The following is a 23096-nucleotide window of genomic DNA, read 5'->3' on the forward strand; positions in this document are numbered from 1 at the left end:
CTGAGAGACCTCATTTTTTACTTAGTGACTACTCCATAGATTTGAAACAAAGGTCACTAAATCTCCTATACTAATTGTAAAGTAATTATTAAAGTAAAAATTACTTGAAACAGCCTGAAACTGTGTAAAGAACACAGGAAGTGAATTTGGTCTCTCCTTTGTGGGATGCTAAATATGCTACTTGAATAAACATAGAAAGATGGATATTTCAGATAGGGGTGTTTGGATACATGTTCATTTTAGGGGAAAATGCACATAAAGCAATGAGGAAGGAGAGAGCTTAGTACATGAAGTGCTGATGACTGGTACATAAATGTGACTAACATGGCAGGTGTTTGACGTAGTTGGAGAGGAAAAACAGCCAAATTATAGACACGCTTTAAATGTAAAAACTAGTTCGTTGAGAGATAGTAGGAAGCAGAGAAAAATTGCTTGCATATCATCTACAGCAATATGTGACAAGGGGTTGTCTGACTGTGGTCTACTTCCTGTCTGGGCAGGGGGCAGGCGCAATAATTGCTGAGTAAGGTCCAGCCCACTTCATTCTTTCCAGTCACTGCCACCTCAGCACTTGCCTTCCACAACCATCACAAGAGCTCCCTTCAGGTTTGACCTCGACACACGACCAGGACCCTTGTCCTGGTGCTCTGAGTCCTCTCACTTGCCAGACTCAACAGTGTCACTTGCAAAAACATTTGCCTTGATTGGAGGGACTGGACGTGGTGCTTTGTTAAGTATGAAATCAAAGCCCATAGGGGTATTAGAGTGAGTTATCCAACTTCAATGGATACATGTAAAAATCTTAGTTCAATGGACAAATAAAATTTTCTACATTGTCTGTGGGAATATAAATTAGTACAACCACTATGGAAATCAGTATGGAGATTCCTCAAAAAACTAAAAATTGAAATTCCATTTTACTCAGTAATTGCACCTCTTCTGAGTATCTTCCTGAAAGAGTTAAACACCTCATATTAAAATGACACATGCATACCTATGTTTATAGAAGCATACCTCATAATAGCTAAATCCTAGACCAGCCTACATGCCCACCAACCGATTAAGGGTTAAAGAAAATTTTATATATGCACTATGGTATACTACTCAGCCATTAAGATAGACAAATTTGAGTCATTCATAGGAAAACAGATGCACATTCAGACCATAATGCTAAGAAAAGTATTTCAGACACAGAGGTTAAATAACACATGGCTTCTCCTATATGAGAAACCCAAAATATAAATAATTTAAAGAGCAAAATGAAAGAGAGATAAAAGGAGATTGGGAGTAGACTTTGTGGAGATAGGAGATGGATATGGCAATGGGAGATGGAGGGTGAGAAAGGTAGGGGAAAATAAAAATGATTAAGATGTGATATTTATATGTACCAATTCTACTCCATGAAAGTATTCATTATGTATCTCAAACATATACTAATAAGGAAACATAAATAAATAAATCCACAAAGAAAAATAAACAAGCTGTGCCAAAATATTTTGGTATTTTTTGTGTTATTACCTTGGTTAAGTAAAAATTCTATTCCTTCTTTGTCACACATGTATCTGTAGAAATGACATATTTGACACATGGAGGAAGAATTTTGACACTCGCTTCAAGGAGGAGCGAGAGTTTGAAGAGTGTTATTTTCCACTTTGGGTGTTTTTGTTTGGTACACTGGTGGCAAAAATATGATTTTATTATAGAGAGTAAACGAATACATAATAGTTTGTCTGACTATATTTTAAGGGAATATGGGACAGGACCTTTGAGAATGTATAAAACAAAATTTCTGGCACATCTTTACTTATTAAAAGAAAAGCACTAATTCTTTTCTTGCTCATGTTAAACTTTGCGAACACTTACATGGAGATAATTTTCCTTTAAATTTTAGATAAAAATAATACAGTAAATTACAAGTGTACTTTCTGTTTTTATTTCTAAGTATTAGTGTAAAGATGAATTTTAAAATGTAAATAGTAGGAAAATCAGTGTACTTCAGAATGTTTCATCATCAACACAGCATCTTTGAAGTTTCTTGATTACATTTTACCAAGACTTATTAGTGTGACTAATATACCTCTAGCATAAACAGTTATTAATATAATGTCAAGTAGGTCTGTAGGTGAACTCAATTACAGAGGCACAATGGGGCAAATAACTGTAAAAGTCATTGCCATTATTGTTCTTCGAAGGTCAAAGGCACTGGAGTGGAGAACGGTGAAATTAGATGACAGAGCAGAATAAGAGGCTGTGATTGAAGATGTTCTGGATCACAGACCTTTACTGTACTTTGATTTTTTTAAAAAGCTTGCTTTATTTGGGTCTTTCATCTGTGAAAAAAATTAGTGTCTGCCACACTATCTTTGATTGAAATATTTGAACTTTTATGAACACACATTTTTTCCATCTCAAGAAGTGGTTTTTTTCTTTCTTGAAGCATTCCAGCTGTGAGACAAACTTCTGCTATAATGTAGATCTCTGATTGAGCACAGTGCTTCTGTCTGTTTATTAGAGTGTTACCGTACAATCTTTATATTGATAAATATTTTACATCCAAGATCCTAAAGTTGCAATGTTAATAGAGTTTAATCTTGTGGAAGAGTAATGTTTAAATTTGGCGATTCACTACTAACCTAGTTGCACATATTCCTAACATTTACTATCTCATAAAAGCCTATGAAGTTTATAGAGTGATTTTATTTAACACACTAAGGTGAATAATATCACCTCTTTTTTGAGTCTCTAAGATTCATGCCAAAAATCTTAGATTTGAGTAAACAAGAGAAACCTGAACCATTTATTTACTCATCTTGTGTCTTAAATTATGCTAATGCTGGTTATACATTCCTATAAAATGAGATAAAGTTCACGTCTTTATGAAGATTTCAGTGTAATGGAAGAAATACTGAGCAAGTAAATATATAAATTGGTGTATAAGTTATGATAAATGCTCTGAAGAAAGTAATATTGGCTTAGTGGGAAAGTAAGAGAGGTACCAATTTAGATTGATTACCTCAACGAGTAGGGCCAGTTATAGTAAGGGATTATTGTATTGATTCAAAACTTTTTTCTACAGAAATAAGCACTGATAAAATTAGACATCACAGCTATGTTCTACTTGCAAAAGTTTGAACATTTTTATCCTCATTACGGAGTGGTGATTGAAATAATCCTTTTTGTATGCTCAAAAACACCTAAATGTTAGTGGAACTATGTAATGATTATCCAGGCTGGATGATCTGGAATTCCTTCACATACCCAAATATCTTTAGTATTGAAAAATACTCTCTGTCTCAAGTTTCATCTTCCAGCACTTTTTCTGTCAAGCTTGTTTTATACACTGAATATTTTTTTAAAATCTTTTTCTCCTTTTCCGACCTGCTCATCGAAATTGGCTGTACAATGGGTCTTTCTGTCTGTATCCTGTCCTATTCTAATTCCCTCAGCAACTTTCAGTCCAAGTATCTGTAGGCATGGCTTTTTTTTCCTGTCTTTTCTCTTGTCAAGAGACTTCAGTGGTCCCTTATTCTTTTGTATTCAGAATATCTAAATCTCAACATCCAAGATCTTTTAAAATGACTCTACTCAAATAAACCAAACTGTTGCAAAAAAATTCCAAAGCATCACAGAGTGTCTCTGGGGGCCCTTTACAAACCATGGTCCAGGAAAAGAAGAAATGTGCCAAGTTGACTCAGGTTCACTGTCACGGTTCAATCCACCTAATCTTTGTTCTCTGTCTGATATTTTAGGAAAACCAAGTCTGCCCATATAGTCTTCATTCTATGTGCCCCCAAAAAAGGTCACTTCTAAAACACCAAGCAAATTTTAGTCTGTCCAAGAAAGTAGATTTATAAGAAGTTGTATTTGCTCAACAAAATTCTGAAGTATACAGTGCTGAAACTGCCTGTGTGAAGACAGGATTGAAGGATACAGTGGGTGCTGATGCTTTGTCCTGTGACCTGACTATCAAAGATCAAACCTCAGTCATTAGCTCTGTGTGCTCATGTGCTGCAGACCAGCTGCAGTCGATGTAGGGTAGGAAGGGGAGATGTCCTGGGCCGGCGATGAGCAAAGAACCTTCACAAGCAATGTCCAGGTTCCCTCTGATAAGTCTCAGGGTCTGATTTATTTTTATATCTTTAAGCAATAGTTGGGAGGCATTGGGCGGAACATGTTTACATTTTAAGTTCCCTTAGCAATTTCTATTGAAGTAAAAGTTATTTTTTGTTAAACAAAGTACAGTTCCACTAAGCTGTTTCATTTCATTGAACATCACGAATACATATTTAAAAATTACAATTGTCCCCTTATTTACCCACACCTAAACAGAACAGAAAGTAACTTAATCAAAATCTTTATATCAGCGGGGGTACAAGCAAGATTTAATCAACTGTCAAACTTGTGATCACCAGCTGGCCCTTGAGAAACTGCACAATGGTTAATATAGTTTGCTATTAGCTCTCTATTTTTCTATACCTCTATTCATCTTAACTAAATGTCATTTGGGTTCATTGTCCATGAGCAGGAGATATTTACAGCACTTTGAGAAATACTGAGTAACTTGCCTCCTTAATGCATTTACCTGTCTTAACTTTCTTTCCTTTTCCCATTTTCCACTATTTCTTACATCTAAAGTCTGTCCTTTCAATCTCTTCATAAGACCCCTTTAGTAAAAAGAATGTCAGCAGTAAGAGGGGGAGTCATAGTAGTGGGGGAAACAGAGGGGGTTTTAGGAGAGGTTTTTTTAGAAGTGGATGTGGCAATAGAACTAAGAGAAACTGGAATTTGGGACTTGTGAGCCAGATCAGATTTCAATATATCATTGCCAATTTGCCTCATGGAGAGTTTGTTGTTAGTCACAAACACAATGACTCCTGTGATCAGAGTAACAATTATAAACATTATGGCAAGAAAAAATAAAACATGAGGGTCCGATGTGTTCCACCCTTTCTTTCCCCGAGCTGGAACTTTGTCAAGCAGCATTGGAGGTCGGTTGGGCTTCGCCACTCATGCATTATGGAACTACATGTTCAATTCTCTCAATTGCCTCATTTTCAAAGTGGGATAATACTTAATTCATATGATTACTTTGAGGACTAAATAAGTTAATAGATTACTTAAAAATAATGATTTTGTTGCTTAGTAAGTACTACATGTTTGTTATATGTAATAATAAATGAATCAAAAATTTATTGAAACAATGTTCTCATGAAAACTATCTTTTTTTTTTTTTTTGATACCGGAGATCGAACTCTGGACCTTGCGCTTGCGAGGCAGGTGCCAGAACCACTGAGCTAAATCCCCGGCCCTGATGAAAACTATCTTAAAGTATGCATTGGGATAAAACTTCATCACTAATATGAATCACTAATACTAATACAGGATACTTTTTATGACCAGAGAACAAATACTCCTCCACTGTCTTTTATATAATTTAGTACTAGACAATTGTGCACTTAACTAGATAAATAAATCATGTATAAAGGAGGCATCAGTCAAATCAGGTAACCTAATTGTGGGGTAGTGCAATTAATGGCAACACCCAACCAAGAGCTAACCATGTGCCAAGTATGATGGCACATGAAGTAGAAACAGTTTTGCTCAACTTTTTATTCCCATCAGCTTAAACATAGCTAATATTTCTGTGATCAGTCTTCTATGTGAGGTGAGAATTATTTGCTAAAGAAAAAATGGAGGAACAATGTGCAAAAACAAAATTAATTATGTTTAACACATTTATTTACTTATTTGCTTGCAAAATAAGTTCATCTGTTAGTATAGTCAAGCTGCCAGCCAAAGCAGCTTTCCTTAGGGCTGGAATTGTTTAATTAGGCCTTAACTGGCAGAATTTAGTCTCAGATTTCAACTCTTTGATTAGATCAATAGGATTCCCTCATGGTATGCTACCCATGTGTAGTTGTTTTATCATAATATATGTCTAATATCTTTATAATGTACTTAATAAATACTTTAAGTCTTAGATGCTGAAGCCAAATATGTGTTTTACAAATATGATTTTAAGAAGCAGTCCTGTATAAAAAGTCAAGATCTCTATATCCTAAATATTGCAGAGCATCATTATTACAAATCCCTGAATAAACAATCTATGGTGTATGCTAATATTTATAAAAGCAACAACACAGATTTCCTTGGCACTCAATGACTGTATTGGCAGTTATTTCCACCCTTTTCTTTATCTGGAAGTAAAACATGAGAATAGAACACATTTCAATCAAGTGTTGCCTCTGGTATTCCAGATTTTGTAGCCTCTTCTTTACTCTGTTTCTTCATCCGGGATGAGAAATATATTCCAAAAACACTGGTTTTCAGTTGATTTCCAACATAAGTTTCAACAAAACTAGTAATACATGCTTCTTAAAACTGAACACCTCATGGGACATGCTGAATATTGTTTATTCATCCTGTCTAAAGAAGATGCCCAATATCTTTAATACTGAAAAATGCTTTCTAGGGCTGGGGATTTAGCTCAGTGGTTCCGGTGCCTGCCTCGCAAGTGCAAGGTCCTGAGTTCAATCCCCAGTACCGCCCCCCCCAAAAAAGAAAAATGCTTTCTGTCTCAAATTTCATTTTCCTGTACTTTTTCTATCAAAATTGTCTTTATTGTTATCAGAGAATTGGTGCGTAAATAATAGTTAGTTATTTGAGAACCAGCTTTGTTGAGTTATTTATATGTATTATCTCATTCAATTTTCCTGGAAACCCTATGATGTAAGTATAATTAATAATTTTTTGGGACCTAAGAAAAAGTAAGGTAAAAGAATTAAATAGTATAGGTTTGGGGATTTAGCTCAGTGGTTTCACCACCTGCTGCACAAGCACAAGGACTCGAGTTCGATCCCCAGTACAAAAAAAAAAAAAAAGAATTAAATACTGTAGCAGAGAGAGTAGGAGATAAAGTATATGAAAGTTGTTCTAGATTTTGCAGTCTGTAGTTCTCTTTCAATTCACTGGAAAATATTTTGACTTTTCTAATAAAATTTAATTTATGTGGTGATTTGCAGTAAAGTCATATTTAGATAGGATCTATTTTTGTTATTTTTCATGGTAAACAAATTAGTAAAAGTTTTCTCTTTTCCCCAAAATAAAAAGTAAATGTAATATTTTTATTTGCTATGTCAATGCTAAATATCACCAGGTTATGCCAGTGTAGATGGAAAAGAGATCAAGTGGTTTGAGTCTTAAGATACTCTTTTAATTATAGCCACGAATCATTGCCTTTTTGCAAATGTGCAAAATTCTATGTGTTAATAGTGTTTTCTTTAATCACTGTCCCTAACTTTACTGTATATTTTAAATCGGGTCACAGCCACATGCTTTCAAATGTACTATGAATTAAGGCATACATTTTAAATAGTAAAATCCAAACCAATTCAGAGAAGTTCCTTTTGGGAATGGAGAAATTGTGATGGCTCCTATTCGTGCTTTAGGTCACAGATACAGAAGAGATTAAGGTGTGAAGAGAAAGGGGAAAAGCAACATAAAATAGCATTTGAAACAAAGGAATTGAACTAAGCCTATTTTATTCATCTTCAAACGTATAAGTTTCCAAATCAAGGCAAGTTTCAATATTTCAAGGCCAAGAGAACATCAACAACAGAGAAAATGATACACAAGAAGTTGTCACAAGCTGTAAAATTCAGGACATTTCCTTCAGTTTCCCTTCAGTTCAGACTTTCAGTGTCTCCTTGAAGAAATCTTGCACAGTCTGATTTGGGAAAAACCATGCATCTTCTCTGCTTTTATAACCTCTTATCCTTCTAGCCAGTTTCATTAAAAATTTCATGAATGGCCCAGGTAACTACCTGCAAGTAGTTATTCTTCTTATGTTTCCTCTAAAAGGAACACAAAATAATCATAGTTCATGAAAAGAAACAAATATGTTGTAAAACTGCTTTCTGTGCTCTGATTATTCTGCAGCACTTTCTGTGGTCATCAGGTCTACATGTGGATGACTTGGTTTTTTTTTTTAAGAATATATTCTGCTTGAGAAGCCAGAAAGTCAAGAAATAAGGAAGGGTGGCTTTCTATTCAGTGTGTGTGTTTTCAAGCTCCTTAACTGTCTTAGAAAGAGAGTAATCCTGACTATAGCTCAATTGGCTGTGAAGCTTATGGCTCCCCACCTAATCAGCCACAGAAAGTAACCGCTCTCCAGACACTTGTCAGGGATTATAATGTCAAATTCACTGCTACTCAACACTTAATCAAAATCTGGGTAGAGGGACATCATAATACCTATGGCAGATAGCCTGAAGGCAATGTTGCCCATAGCTTAAATGTGAAAAAACTATATCTGTATTAAGCCACAATCATAGTTATGTGTGATGTACTGAAAACTTTCTTCCACCAATTGCATTTTGACCTTTTCTTTTTTCTTTAGGCCTAGGTTCAGTAATATTTAAAAGCATAAGGATGTTGTTTATAATATTGCTCCTATATCACAGAGGACTCTGTTCTTTTATTTGCCTTAAGCAACTCATTCTTTTTAAATGGCTTTATTGAGGTTTGACTTACATATCATAAATTTACTCATTAGATTATACAATCCAATTAATTTCAGTACTTTGACAGAGTCATGTAAAACAGTAATACTATGCAGTTTGAACATTTGCATCAACCTAAATATATTCCTGTTGTCTGTTGTAGTTAATACCTACTCTCATCCCAGCCCATGACATCTACTTGTCTATTTAAAATCATATAGCATGCAGGCCTTTGCATCTGAGACTTTTAATAATATAGTGTTTTAGAGTTCATCCACATTAAAAGATATTCTTGTTTATTAGTAAATCATGTTCATGTATATATTTTTTCATATTTTCTTTATACTTTAACTACTTGGTAGAAATTTTGAATTTTTTCACTTTGGGTTCTTATAAACAATACTGTAATGTACATTTATGTACACATTTTTTGTGGAAGAATATTTTTCAATTATTGGGTCATCTGGTAAGTTCATCTTTAATCTTTAAAGAAACATCCAAATTGTTTCCTAACGTAATTATACAGCATTTTATATTCTTACCAGCACTGTCTGCATATTGTAATGTTTACTCACTGTCTTTAACACTGTCTCATTACAGGAGTACTAGTGGATAAAAATATTTCAACATGGTTTTAATTTCCATTACCCTAATAATTACTAATGATGCTGAGCATTCTTCATATGCTTTTTAGTTAGCCATAGGCAGTCTTCCTTGGATGTTTGGATTCTTTTTTCATTTTTGGTTATTTGTCTTTGTTGTAAAATTTTTTATATATTGTGAATACAAGACTTTTATCATATATGGTTTATATATATTTTCTTCCTTTACATGGTTTGGCTTTCTATTTTCTTTTTTTTGTTAAATTCTTTTATTGGTACATTGTAGGTATACAACACAATTACATTTCTCATGGGGAATTGGACCTTTACATAATGCATCTTGGTTCTTATTTTTTCCCCATTCCTAGCCCTCCCTTCACCCCCTCCACCCTTCCCTATTTACAAAGACTTTATTTCCATTTTTTCCATTTCTCAGCATTTTTCCTTTCCCTTCTTTCCTTTCCCCTGCCCCTCCCACTACCCCTACCCCTTTGGACCTTTTCTTCCTATTTTGCATTATTGATTATTCATTCTAATCATTGGTGCATTTTAGGTATACAATAGAATGACATTCATCATTGGAAATTTTCTTAATGAACTCTTTTAAAGAACAAACATTTTGTATTTCTATGAAGTAAAAATTATGAATTTTAATGGATTGTACTTTTGATGTTATATGTAAGAAATGTTTGCCTAGCCTGAGAACCTAGACTTTTCATGTTAATTTCTCCTATACATTTTATAATTTATTTCTTACATAGGGGATGGAGACAAATTTTAGCTATTTTCTTTTTGTTATGGGGTGAAGTAAGAGTTTAAAGTTATATTTAAGCATATGGATACTTAATTTTCTTATTACCATTTGTTGGAAAGACTACCCTGTCCCTCACATAATTCCCTTGGCACTGTTGTCCAAAATCAATTAACTATAAGTATAAACATTAATTTCTAGTCTCATTTCTGTCCATTGCTTCACCTTATACTGATATTACACTGTCTTGATTCCTGAGGTTTAACTGACTTTGAAACTGATCAATGTAAGTCCTTCCATGTGTACTTTTCACATTTATTTTGGATTTTCTGGGTCCTTTGCATTTCTATATAATTCTCATTTGTTTAGTATTTTTGACTAACAAATTTTAAATTTTTTTGATGAAATTCAGATTATGTTTAAAATTTTTCTTTCTTGTGCCTTGCTGTCTTAGCTAAGACTCAACTGACTAATCCAAGATGATGAATAGTCCTATACTTTCCTCAAAAGATCATACAGTTATGAGTCTCACATTTAAGTCTATGATACATTTTGGTCAATATTTTGTTCAGAATAAGGAAGAAGTTTAACTCTGCTACTTTGTGTGTAGATGCCTACTAGTTCCACTATTATTTGTTGAAAAGACTATTCCATTCCTCATCTCTGTTGAAAATCATTATCCATCAATGTCAGAAGTTAATTTTGGGATGCTGAAAGTCCATTCAGTTAGCCTACACACCCACCTTTTTACTAGTGGTACACTGTCTTGACTGCTATGGCTTATTAGTAAAGTTTGAAACTGGGAACCATGAGTCCTTCAATTATATTCTTCTTTTTCAATATGATTTATTCTAAGTCCCTTGCATTTCCATGTGAACTTTAGGAGGAGCTTGTCAATTTCTATAAAAATCCTGCTGAGCACTTGTTGCTTTTGCTGTCTTCCACTGCCATGAACAGTTGGCCCTCTGCCATGTGCCACTCTGCTCGGAGCCAGCCATTTATGTACTGAAACCTCTATGAAATAATTTGAAGATGATCCAATGAGGATTTTACATGACCTTCATTCAGAAGTCTGGGCTCTGAAGGATGATGTTAATACTCTTCTTGATAAAGCAAGATTAGAAAGTCAAGAAAGCATTGGTTTTTAAGGCAACAAAACTGCTGATGAAAAAAATGCAACAAATATCATAAAAATAAGAGAGTTTTTCCAGAAGTATGGATATAATCTACATGTCAAGGAAAATTTAGTCTCTGAACAGGAACTCGCTGATTCTACCCCAGAGATGGCAGCTGTGATCATGTTCAAAACCCTCATGGGAAGAACAGCCTGTCTGATCTGTCTGACCCAGGTAGTGGTTTCTGAGGAGCCTCTGTGCAGTCCAGAGCTTGCAGATTTTGGACTGTAGTGGTACGTGATATGTCAGCTTCTACCAAACCCTCCACAAGCTGTAAGCAATCATAAGGAAGAGCCCATAATTGAAACTCCATCTACCAGACAATCAGTAGTTAAAATAATAAAATCCCCAAAAAGTGCTCTAAAGATGGATGCTTTTGAGTGTGTAACTCCTAAATTAGAGCATTTTGGTATCTCTGAATATTCTATGTGTCTAAATGAAGATTATACAATAGGACTGAAAAATATGAAGACTGTCAAAAGTGAGGTGCCTGTAGAAACAGAACCCATGATCAGTGATAATAGCTTTGCCATTCCTGGGCCCATAATCCAGCAGTTGGAAAAAAGAGATACCAAGTATACAGATTCCCCTTTGACACCTACATTCTGTACTCCTGGTTTGAAAGTTCCTTCTATAAAGAACAACACAGCTTTGATACCCGCAAACTATCCATTATCAGAAACACATAGTTCATCAAATGATTTTGAAGTTAAAGATTGTACTTCATTAGTTTTAAATTCAGACCAGTGCTTGGAGAATTTTGCAGACCCCTCCTCTCCTACAATTTCGTCTTATGAGAATCTTCTCAGAACACTCAAACCTCCAGAGGTAACTGCTGTTCCAGAAGACGTTCTCCAGATTTTGTCAAAATACAACTCAAGCTACTCCAGTACCAGTGAAAGCAGTGCCTCCCAGGAAAGGGTTCCTCAAAACTGAAGGATAGAACATCCCAGAGGTTGGCAACAAAGAAAACTGACAAAAACATTCTACTGGATCCATCCATTATAGAAACTGAACAGAGTAAGGACAAAGCAGAGCTAGATTTATTATTTACATTCCTTTCCCACTACAGGGGAATAAAGATCAGAAAGCTTTATTATAGATGGCAGTAGAGATTTAGGCATTGGCTTGTCTGCAACAACAACAACAAAATCCTGCTGAGATTTTAATCATGGTTGATTTAAATCTACAAATCAATTTGTGGTTATATTACCTTCAATAAATGATATCTTCCAACACATAAACATGGAATATCTTTCATGTTATCTAGATCTTTAATTTATGTCAGCAACATTTTGTAGCTTTTATTCTATAAGATTTTACCTCTTTACTTAAATATATTTCTTACAGTTTTATTCCTTTTATGCTGCTGTGAATTTTTTAAAGTTTATTTTTACATTAGATCTTTCTAATTTATAGAAACATAATTGATTTTCCTATATTGATCATGTATCTTTCTGCCTGGCTGAATTTGTGGTTCTAGTAACATTTTTGAAGATTCCTTAGGATACTCTACATCAAAGTTTGTTTTATCATCAAATATAAAGTTTTACCCTTTCTTAATAATCTTAATACATTTTCTTGATTATACTTTCTAGAACCTCCAATAAAATGTTAAGTAGAAATGGAAATATCAGATATTTGTGCCTTTTTCTTAGTTTTTTGGTAGAAGTTCTCATTTTTTCCCATTACATATAAAAATTAGCAGAATGTAAACTGTCATTATTTGCTGACGATATGATACTCTACATAGAAGACCCTAAAGACTCCACCAAAAGACTTCTAGACTTAATTGGCAGATTCAGTAGAGTATCTGGATACAAGATCAACATTCAAAAATCAATAGCCTTCTCATACACAAATAACAGGCTCACTGAAAGAGAAATTAGGGAAATAATCCCTTTCACAATAGCACCCCCAAAAATGAAATATCTAGGAATCAACCTAAGGAAGGAAGCAAAAGACCTCTACATTGAGAACTACAGCACTCTGAAAAAGAGAGATTGAAGAGGATATAAGAAAATGGAAAGACATCCCTTGTTCCTGGGTAGGAAGAACCAATATAATTAGTGAAAATGGCCATACTTCCAAAACTGCGTTACAGATGCAATGCAATCCCGATTGAAATCTCAACAGCATATTTCACGGAACTAGAGAAAACAATTCAAAAGTTCATCTGGAACCTGAAGAGATCTAGAATACCAAAGGCAACAGAGTCATGGCAGGGGGTATCGTAATTCCCAACTTGAAACTGTACTACAAAGCCACTGGGATAAAAACAGCATGGTACTGGCAAAGAAACAGACCCGAGGATCAGTGGAATAGATTAGAAGATGCAGAAACAACTCCAGACACACTCTGCTACCTCATCTTTGACAAAGGAGCCAACCACCCTCACTGGAGGAAAGATAGCCTCTTTAATAAATGGTGTTGGAAAAACTGGATTTCAACTTGCTGAAGATTAAAACTAGCCCCCTAACTTTCACCATGCACTAAACTAAAATCAAAGTGGATTAAAGATCTAAATATTTAAACAGAAACACTAAACTTGCTGGAGGATAAGTTAGGTAGAACTCTTGAAGGCATTGGCATAGGAAAGGATTTTATGAACAAAACCTCAAAAGCATGGGAACTAGCACAAAAAATCAACAACTGGGATCTCATCTTATTAAAAAGCTTCTGCACTGAAACCACCAACAGAGCTAAGAGACAACCTACAATGTCGGAAAAAATTTTACCAGCTGTTCCTCAGACAAAGGTCTACTATCTAGAATATATAAAGAACTAAAAAAAATCAGACCCCCGAAATATAAAGACCCAATTCAAAAATGGGCATCTGAAATGAACAGACATTTCTCAGACAAAGAAGTAAAAGCAGCAAATAAACATGTGAAAAAATGTTCAACATCACTGGTCATTCAAGAGATGCAGATGAAAACAATGCTGAGATTCCACCTCACCCCAGAAAGAATGGCTGCTATCATGAAATCAACCAATAACAAATGCTGGTGGGGTTGTGGGGAAAGAGGAACCCTTCTTCATTGTTGGTGGGAGTGCAGACTGGTGCAGCTACTGTGGAAATCAACATGGAGATACCTCAAACAACAATGTTGGAAGTCCCATTTGACCCATCTATTCCCCTGCTGGGTATCTTCCAAAAGAATTAAAAGAATCATACCACAGTGATATGTGCTTACCCATGTTTATAGCAGCACAGTTTGTAATAGCTAAAGCTTGGAAACAACCCAACTGCCCATTAACTGGAGATTGGGTAAAGAAGATGTGTTTTTTTTTAATAAAATGGGGTACTACTCAGCCATAAAGAATGAGAAACTCAAGACATTTGTAGCTAAGGGGATGCACATTGAGGCTATACTCTTAAGTGAAATAAATAGGACACACGTGTAAATGTTGAATAGTTTCTTTCTTTCCTTTTTTTTTTTTGGTATAGGGGATCGAATTTGGGACCTTGTGCTTGCGAGGCAGGCAGTGGAACCACTGAGCTAAATCCCTGGCAATGCCAAATAGTTTCTCTGGTGTGAGAAACTAAAAGTGAAAATAAGAATCAAAGTGTATAATTGATATTGTGAAATAGGAAGAAAATGTCTAAAGGACAGAGGGATAGGGGAAAGGAAAGAAGGGAAAAGAAAAAATATGAGAAAAGGAAAAACATGGAAACAAAGTCTTTGTAAATAGGGAATGGTGGAGGGTGTGAAGGGAGGGCAGGGGAATAGGGAAAAAAATAAGAACCAAGATACATCATGTAAAGGTACAAGATCCCAATGACGAATGTAACTGTCCTGTATACCTAAAATGTACCAATAAACTAAATGGAAAAAAATTAGCAGATTTCTTTTAGATACCCACTTTTTAGGTTGAGAAAGTTCTCCTTTATCCATAGCTTTTTGAATATTTATGATGAATGGGTGTTACTCTGTCAAATGCTGTTATGGTTTAAGTACGAAGGGTCCCCTAAAGATTCAAGGATTGGAGGCTTGACACCTAATGGAGTAATGTTTAGATGTAGGGCCTAGAGCAGTGATCAGTACTTGAGGATTTTAATGGAATCAGTTAATTGAACCACTGACAAGACCATAATTTGATGACACTATTGACAGATCGTGGAAACAGAAGCTGGGGCCTAGTTGAAGGGAATAGATCATGAAGGTGAGAACTTCAGCACTATATCTGGTCCTCAGCCGCTTCCTCTCAGTCTCTCTTCCCCTCTCTGATTCCTTGTTTCCATGTAGTAAGCAGCTTCCCTCTCCTATACTCTTCAGCCATAATGTTCTTGCCTCACAAAAAGCAATAGAGCTAGCTGCCCATGGACTAAAATCTCTGAAACTGAGCCAAAATAAATATTTTATCCTTCAAGTTATTTTTCTCATTTTGGTCACATTAACACAAAGCTGGCTAACATAAATACAGCTTCACATTTATTGAAAAAAATGATGTTTTTTTAAAGTTATATTATATTAATTTATTTCTGAATGGAATCTAATTTTCATTTCTAATCTAAGTCCCATTTGGTCATGGTGTGTTATCTTTTTATATGTTGCTAAATTGGTTTGATAATATTTTGTTGAAGATCTTTACATATATGGTTATGAGAGATATTTGACAATAGCTTTCTTTTTAAGTGATACCATTAGCCTGATAATCACAGTAATAGTAGCCTCTTGAAATGAGTTGATAAATACTCTCTCCTCTGTTCTTGAACAGTTGGTGTGCAGGATTGGTATTATCTTTTTCTAAAATATTTGACAGAATTCATCAGTGAATATACTGCATTGTGCTTCTTTCCAAATGAAGAGTTTTAGTAAGTGAATTTGCTTAATTGTTATAGGTGTATTCATATTGTATTCCTTCTTGGGTTACTTTTAGTGATTTGTGTCTCTGTAATAATACGTCTATTTTATAGAGTTTGTCTAAATGCTGCCATAAAATTATTCATGGCATTTATTTTAAATTTTCTCTAAGATTGGCTGAATTGGCTTGTCTCCATTATCACAAAAGAATTGGCCACCAGTACAAAGATTAATTTCTGGTCTCTATACTGCTGGTTGACATTCTTTATGCCAGTATCACTGTCTTGATTGTAGTTTTCTAGTAAATATGAATACACATCTAACTCAGTCTTTAAAAAAATCATTTTGCAAGTCTGCATATGTGATAATCTGTCTTTTCTCTATTTTATTCTTTCATCCAGCTAAATTTTGTTAATCTTTTAAAAGAGCAAAACTATCCTGAAGAAATTTCCATATGTACTTACTTGAAACATATGTGTTCTCTGCTCTTGCTCAGTGGAGTATTCTATAGACATCATTGGAGGTCTAGTTGGTGATAGTGTAATTTCAGTATTGTCTCCTTATTGAACAACTATTGAACAACTCCTTATCTGAACAACAGAAGTTTAGTTGTGATATGCATTCTTGAGAGCAGGGTGTTGAAGTCTCTATTATTGCTTTTATACTTTCAGTTTTGAGAATCTCTATTTTTAAGTGCTATTTGTTTGCAAATGTACAGCTTTCTAATAAGATGACACTAAGTTAAATATAAACAGCACTGACTATTTCTAGTTACATTTTTGCCTTGAATTCTTTTTTGTTTGATGCCAGTATTGTCACTCTAATTCTATTATGCTTACATTTTGCATGGCATATGTTTGTCCATACTTTTCTACGTATTTCTGTCTTTGCATATATTGGACATTTTTCTCAAGTCTAACAATCAAGAACTTTGATTATATTATTTATTATATGTAATTATTGATATACTTGGATTATCTCGACCATTTAGCTTTCTTTTTTTAGTGAATACCTTCATATGTTTACTTGCAGTTTTTAAGAGAAATGGATATTTATGTGAAAACCTGATGCCCCTCCCCATCTCACCTCCCACACTCATTCCCTTCCCATCTCTTCATAGGCCACCAAGAGTTTGGTCTGTATCCTTCTGATTGATTCCCAAAAATTTACATATGTATGTGTATCCATTAGCAATATAAATTACTGGACTTCATCAAGGAAGCTTTTATTGCTCAAATTTACAAAAAGTCATTGTACTATATGCATAATTCTACAACTTTTCCTCCTTTCAACATTTTTTAGATTTTCCATTAACATGTGACTCTCATGTATTGCATTTAAATAGATTTGTGTACAGTATTTCATTATAAGAACTTTCATTTTGTTCCAGATGGCTATTTAAATTGTTTTCAATATCTGGCTACTACAGATCAAGCCACACAGATGTTCCTGATATTTTCTAAGCATACACATAAGTAAAACTGATACACATTTCTGAATGTTTCAAGGACTGTTTTCTTATGCCCAAGGTCATAACCATTTTTAGTATACAAGTTTTTCATAATTTTGTCTTCAATCCCTGTAGGTTTTACTTTTCTGTGTAATTCATGGTCCATTCTCCTCCCCTGGAGAACAAATAACCTCCAAATAATTTTTTAAAGTCTTATTGCTTTCTAATGCTGTCTCATTTTCCAAATTCAAATAAATGCATAATTCCCTTTCTGGAATTTCTTCTGCTCTGCTGAGTCACTATCACAAAGGCTTATTATTTGTAGATGATCATGTGTGTTTTAGTTCATCCTTTCTAATACTTATATCTTATTTTTCTTATGCAGGTGAAGATCTCCAGATTTATGCTGAGTGCAGCTACAGGCCTCAATTTTCTGTTCCCAATTTTAAGGAAGTTCACCTAAATTTACGGTGTTTCCTCTCCTGTAGTTTTTTGGTTGGGCACAGTCTTTTCATCATGTGATTGTCTTTTTCTTCAGTATAAACTGCTGCTGTCCTCTAATTTTTTAGCGTTTGATAAAGTTCACTTCACTTGCAATGCTTTACTTCAAAATATTTCTGATATACTGTGAGATGCAAATTCCTAGTGCATGTTTTCGCATTTTGAAGATATTCACAGGTTTTTTCAAGAGTATGAATTTTCTAGTTGAAAGCTTCCCCACATTTACCACATTGACAGGCCTTCTTACCTTTGTGTATTCTTAAATGCTAGGCTAGGCTTGAGAATGGGGAGGAAGATTTCCCGCATTCATGACAATCATAAGGCTTCTCCCCTATATGGCTTCTCACATGCACAGTGAGAGATGAACTTTGAGAGGAGTCTTTTTCTCATACATTGCATTCATAAGGTTTGTCACCTGGATAAATCCTCACATTGCAATAAGTGATGTTTGTTGAGAGAAGACTTTTCTGCATTCATTACATTCATAAGGTTTCTCTCCAGTGTGAATGTTTTGATGCTTTATGGGGTACTTCTGGCCAAAAGCTGTTCCAAATTCACTACATTTAAAGGGTTTTTTTTCTCCACTATGAATTTTCTCACGCTCAGTAAGATTTCATTTGCCACTAAAGGTTTTCCCACACTCTTTACATATGAAGGGCTTCTCTCCTGTGTGAGTTCTCTGGAGTCTGATGAAGTTTGACTTCTGAATGAAAGATTTCCCACATTCTTTGGACTCAAAAGGTCTCTCTCCAGTGTGAATTTCCTGATGGCTCAGGAGGTTTTCCTTCTGGCTAAAGGATTTTCCACAATCATTACATTAAAAAAGCTTCTCTCCAGTATGAGTGTTCTGAAGTTTAATACATACTGCTTTTGGCGAAAGGCCTTCCCACATTCATTATATTCAAAAGGTTTCTCTCTAGGTTGAAAATGCTTATGCTCAGGGAGATTGGATATGTGGCTGAAGATTTTCCCACATACCTTACAGGCAAAGGGGTTTTCCCCACTATAATTTCTCTGCTAACTGAGATGTGACATCAGAATGGAAACTTTCCTACTATCTCAAGATTTGTCCCTAGTATGAATTTTTTGATGAATGAGGATTTACTTTTGGCTGAAGAGATTTCCAGTTTTTGAATTTATAAGGCTTCTTTGTATGTGACCTCACAAATGGAGAATATGGGATAAAGTTTGAGAGACAATTTTATCATATACATCATATTCAAAGCTTTCTCTCCAGTTTAAAATTCTAATATTCAATGAAGTTATGCTACATTCACTGATTTCTCCCCAGCATTAATTTTCTGCTGCTCAATGAGATTTTTCATCTAGCTAATGGCTTTTCAGTATTTCTTGGAAGCACAGGGTTTCTATTCAGCATGACTTCTTGGTTCAATGAGATATGACATGTGAATAAATATTCACTTTCAATGAATTCATAGGGTTTTTCTCCAGTGGGGAATCCTTTGCTATCAGACAGGGTACAAAAGCATTTCCATACTGATTTACAAGGGGCTAGTTTCACAAGGAGTAAGCTCTGGTAGAAGATTTCCAAAATAATAAAATTGATGACACAGCTTCTCTCATAATCGTGTCTAAATTATCTTTTGAATTTAAATTTCAAAAAGGTGTTGGGTAAAGAGAAATAAGATCCGTAAGCAAAGGAAGGATTTTTCGAAAATTTTCTTATAGTCACTGTTTTTATCCCCAGGCTGTATTTATTGGAGATGTATGCAAGTTGCCGCCAACGTTTTGCTGTCTATCTGTTCATTATTTTCTCAGGTTTCTTCTAGATAGACTCTTTCCACTTTATTCTCCACCATCCAGTTTGTCTTCTTCAGGGGAGGATCATATCCAGTTTGGTCTTTTTAAAACCCACTATTTGGGAAAATGACAGCGCTAGACTGCTAATGCCGTGACCAAAGTACCATTCTAGAATTCAGGATGACCCCTGGGTCCCCTGGGCCTTCCGAAGGATGAGGAAGGTGTACTTTCTAGGGATAGGCAAGGAAGAGGCCTCACTGGGCAATTCCATTTGGAGAAATGTTATCTTAGGGATACTCCGCCAGACAAAGACCAAAATGTGCACTCAGTGCTCTGCACCTGCGCACTATGAGGGAGCGGGAGCACTCCCAGAAATCTCTGCTATGCACCCACGCATTCACCAGCTGGCTTTCAGGCCTTGGGCTGCGTTTCCCTCAAGGCACTGCAGGCAGTTCTGTTTCCTCTAGGCAAGCTTGTCAGCCTCCTTCTGTGAATTTGGAAGTTTTATGGCGAGTGGTCCTTCCTTGGGCTCAAGTGAGCTCAAGCTGGGTAGGATGTTTGGAGTGGAGACTTCCTCTTTAATACGTCAGGTTCAGTCTCAAATCAGGCCATTCTCAGACTCCATTTTGTTTTGTTGTCTGTAAATCTTTACCTTTTAAAATTTCTCTGATCTATTTTTACTGGGTTAAGTAGATATTTTCAGTACCACTTTTTATTAGTTTAATGATGCTTTCCACTATATTAGTTATGCCGATAATAGTTGGGATAAAATATGTAATTTATCACAATTTATTTCATAGTAATACCAAATACAATATAGAAGCTTTAATATAGTTTTATATAACTATATATACATATAAATACATATATAGTTATATATAGTTTTATACATAGTTATATGTACCTATGTAATCATTTCACAGTGCTTTTTATTTTAGTTGTTTCAGATTTTTAAAAATCTACCAAAATTTGCCAAAGTGGCTATAGCATTTTGTCTGAGAAATCCAGATTATCTGCATCTTCAGCAGTATTTGATATTGTCACTACTTGTCTCTTAGCCCTGCTGGTAGGTATAAAATGATAGCTCAGTGTAGTGTTAATTTGCATTATCTGACAGGTAATGATACTAAATATGTATTCATTTACTTATTTGACATATATACATCTTTACAGCAGAATGTTTCCTCATATCTTTTGCTCATTTCTAATTGGATTATTTGGTTTTATACTGTTGAGTTTTGAAAGTTCTATAATTAATCCTCTGTTGACTATCTGGTTTGTAGATAGTTGATTTCAACTTACAGTTTATTCATGTTTTACAGATCTTTCAGAGTATGTTTTTGGAAATTTAATGAAGTTAAGCATATTTTTTAATGTAAAATCCAAGAACTCTGAATAGTTTTAAATTGTAAGCTTGAATGTTATCATAGTCCCACCCACCCCCCATACTGGGAATTGAACTCAGGACCTTGCGCTTGCCAGGCAGGTGCAGCACCACTGAGCTAAATCCCAGGCCCTTACATTATAAGCTTTTGTCCTATGTTTTCTGCTTTTATAAAAGTTGAATTAATTTGTATTCTAGAATTTAAGCCCATGCTCCATTTCTCATTCATCTTTGTATGAGGTGTTTGATAAAGATTGAAGTTTGTTGCTTTTTGGTTTGTTTTGGCTTATATATAGCCAATTGTTCTATCAACTTTTTCTTTCTCTGTTGTATTGCTTTTGCATCTTTGTAAAAAATCATTTAAACATATTTATTTGTATGAGTTTATCTTTAGATTTTTTTCATTCAATTCCATTGATCCATATGTCTGTTCTGCCATTACCACACGATTTTGATTATATAGTTATATATTTCAAAATTGGATTGGTTCTCTTTGTGTTGATTCTTAAATTGTCATTGATTTCATCCACCTTTTGCTTCTCAAAATTGTTTTAGCTGTTTTTCTAGTTCCTTCATTTTTCCATATATATTTCAGAATAATTTTGTCTGTATCTGTAAAACTTCCTACTGGGATTTTAATAGGGATTGTAGTAACTCTTGACATCAACTTTAGCAGGGTTAAGATCCTTACTGTGTTGAGTCTTCCAATCCATGGCATGTCTCTCCATTTATGTAGGTTGTGTTCCTCTATTTCATCAATGTTTTGTTTTCTTGAACACATTAAGTCTTTCATGGTTCCAAAGATTAGCTGGCTTCCTTTACATTGCTGTAGCAGGGGAAGGGGGACACCATCTGTTATGGCTCATATCAAGATGTCCTTCCAAAACCTCATGCAGTCATAGGTGGGCTTTTCGGAGGTGGCTAGATCTGGGGTGTGTGCTGCTTGGATCAATCATGTCCTGCTGGAATTGACTCATGATGAGATGCTAGAATTAAGGCTGCCCTTATCGCTTCTTGGCCTTTTGGCTAAGATCAAGTGTAAGGCTGCCCCACCCTGGCTGTGAGTGCTACCCGCCTTAAGGGTGAATAACCTGGATAGATATAAGGTACAGAAAGAGGGTCACTGCTTGTCCCTTGCTGCTTCTGCTTTGCTTCTTCACCACTTTATGCCTCTGCCCATCAAGGGCTGTTTCTCCTTTGTGATGTCCCTCTGCCACGTAACCCTTCCTTGGAGCCAGTCAACTATGAACTGAAACCTCTACAAACTGTGAGCTAAATAAACCTTTACTCCTTTAATGTTGGGTGTTGAGTATTTTGTCCCAGCAATAAGAAAAGTAACTAAGACACCATTTCCACTGCCAGGTGGGTGGTAGATGTCCAGGTATCTGAATGGGCCTAAGTTGACCACCTCTGTAAGGAGAGACTCTTTTTTAACTTTGTAGATAAATGGTGGGGTTTCTGGATGCCTACTAGTAAGCCTTTAGAGAGAACACCCCAAGTGAGAAGGGTAAAAGTTCATTGTCACTACTCCCCACTGGTCTCCACTAACCCCAAGTGGACAGGTTAGGGTAGGGATAAAGTTCCAGCTCCTCATGTAGCCTTTCTAAATCTATCCCAGAGAGGATAAAGTACAAATGATAGGGGGTCTTGTTAAGAATAGAGAGCTGAAACTCTAGTATTTACATACAAATTTTTGTGGCATGGATGGGGTTTTTCTGCAGTGTTCAGCTGAAGAAGAGCAATTACTGTATAAAGGTTTTCTGTGTTACTAGATTGCTCTCTCCTGACCTTTGGCTAATAATCTTTTGTGCTTTTTTCCATCTGCACTTTTTGGCATGTATGGATCCTGGCTTTTTGAGCTCCAAGACTAGGATAGATGGATATAAGGAGTTCAGGATGCTTACCAGAGTGTTACTCTGGTAAGTTGAAACTCAAGGAACAACACAGGAGTGAGCTTCCTGGGTTTATTCGCTTCTTTCCACCTTTTAAAGTCTTCATATGTTTGTGTTGAATATAATGTCCAGAGTCTTTTATTGTATACTATGTGGAAAAAGTTGAGTCTTCCACCTTCCAGGATGCAGAAATCACTACTTATGCGGGGTTTTTTGTTGTTTAAAAATGCATGAATTGTTTCTTTTTGTTGCTGACTGAGATATTTTATTA

At 35.2% G+C, this 23096-nt stretch overlaps 1 protein-coding gene and 2 pseudogenes across 1 annotated transcript in view; 2 read left to right on the forward strand and 1 right to left on the reverse strand.

The window, feature by feature from the left end:
- The window catches only part of Znf385d (zinc finger protein 385D), a 1018268-nt gene that overhangs the window by 429439 nt on the left and 565733 nt on the right, over positions 1-23096 (forward strand). The window lies entirely within an intron of this gene.
- On the forward strand, positions 9603-12296 carry LOC106007715 (spindle and kinetochore-associated protein 3 pseudogene; annotated as a pseudogene).
- LOC106007739 (uncharacterized) lies at positions 17989-18823 on the reverse strand (annotated as a pseudogene).

This window comes from Heterocephalus glaber, unplaced genomic scaffold, assembly GCF_053883595.1.
Source record: "Heterocephalus glaber isolate CG9 unplaced genomic scaffold, H.glaber_assembly_v1.0 deba00001472, whole genome shotgun sequence".
Lineage (NCBI taxonomy): Eukaryota > Metazoa > Chordata > Mammalia > Rodentia > Bathyergidae > Heterocephalus > Heterocephalus glaber.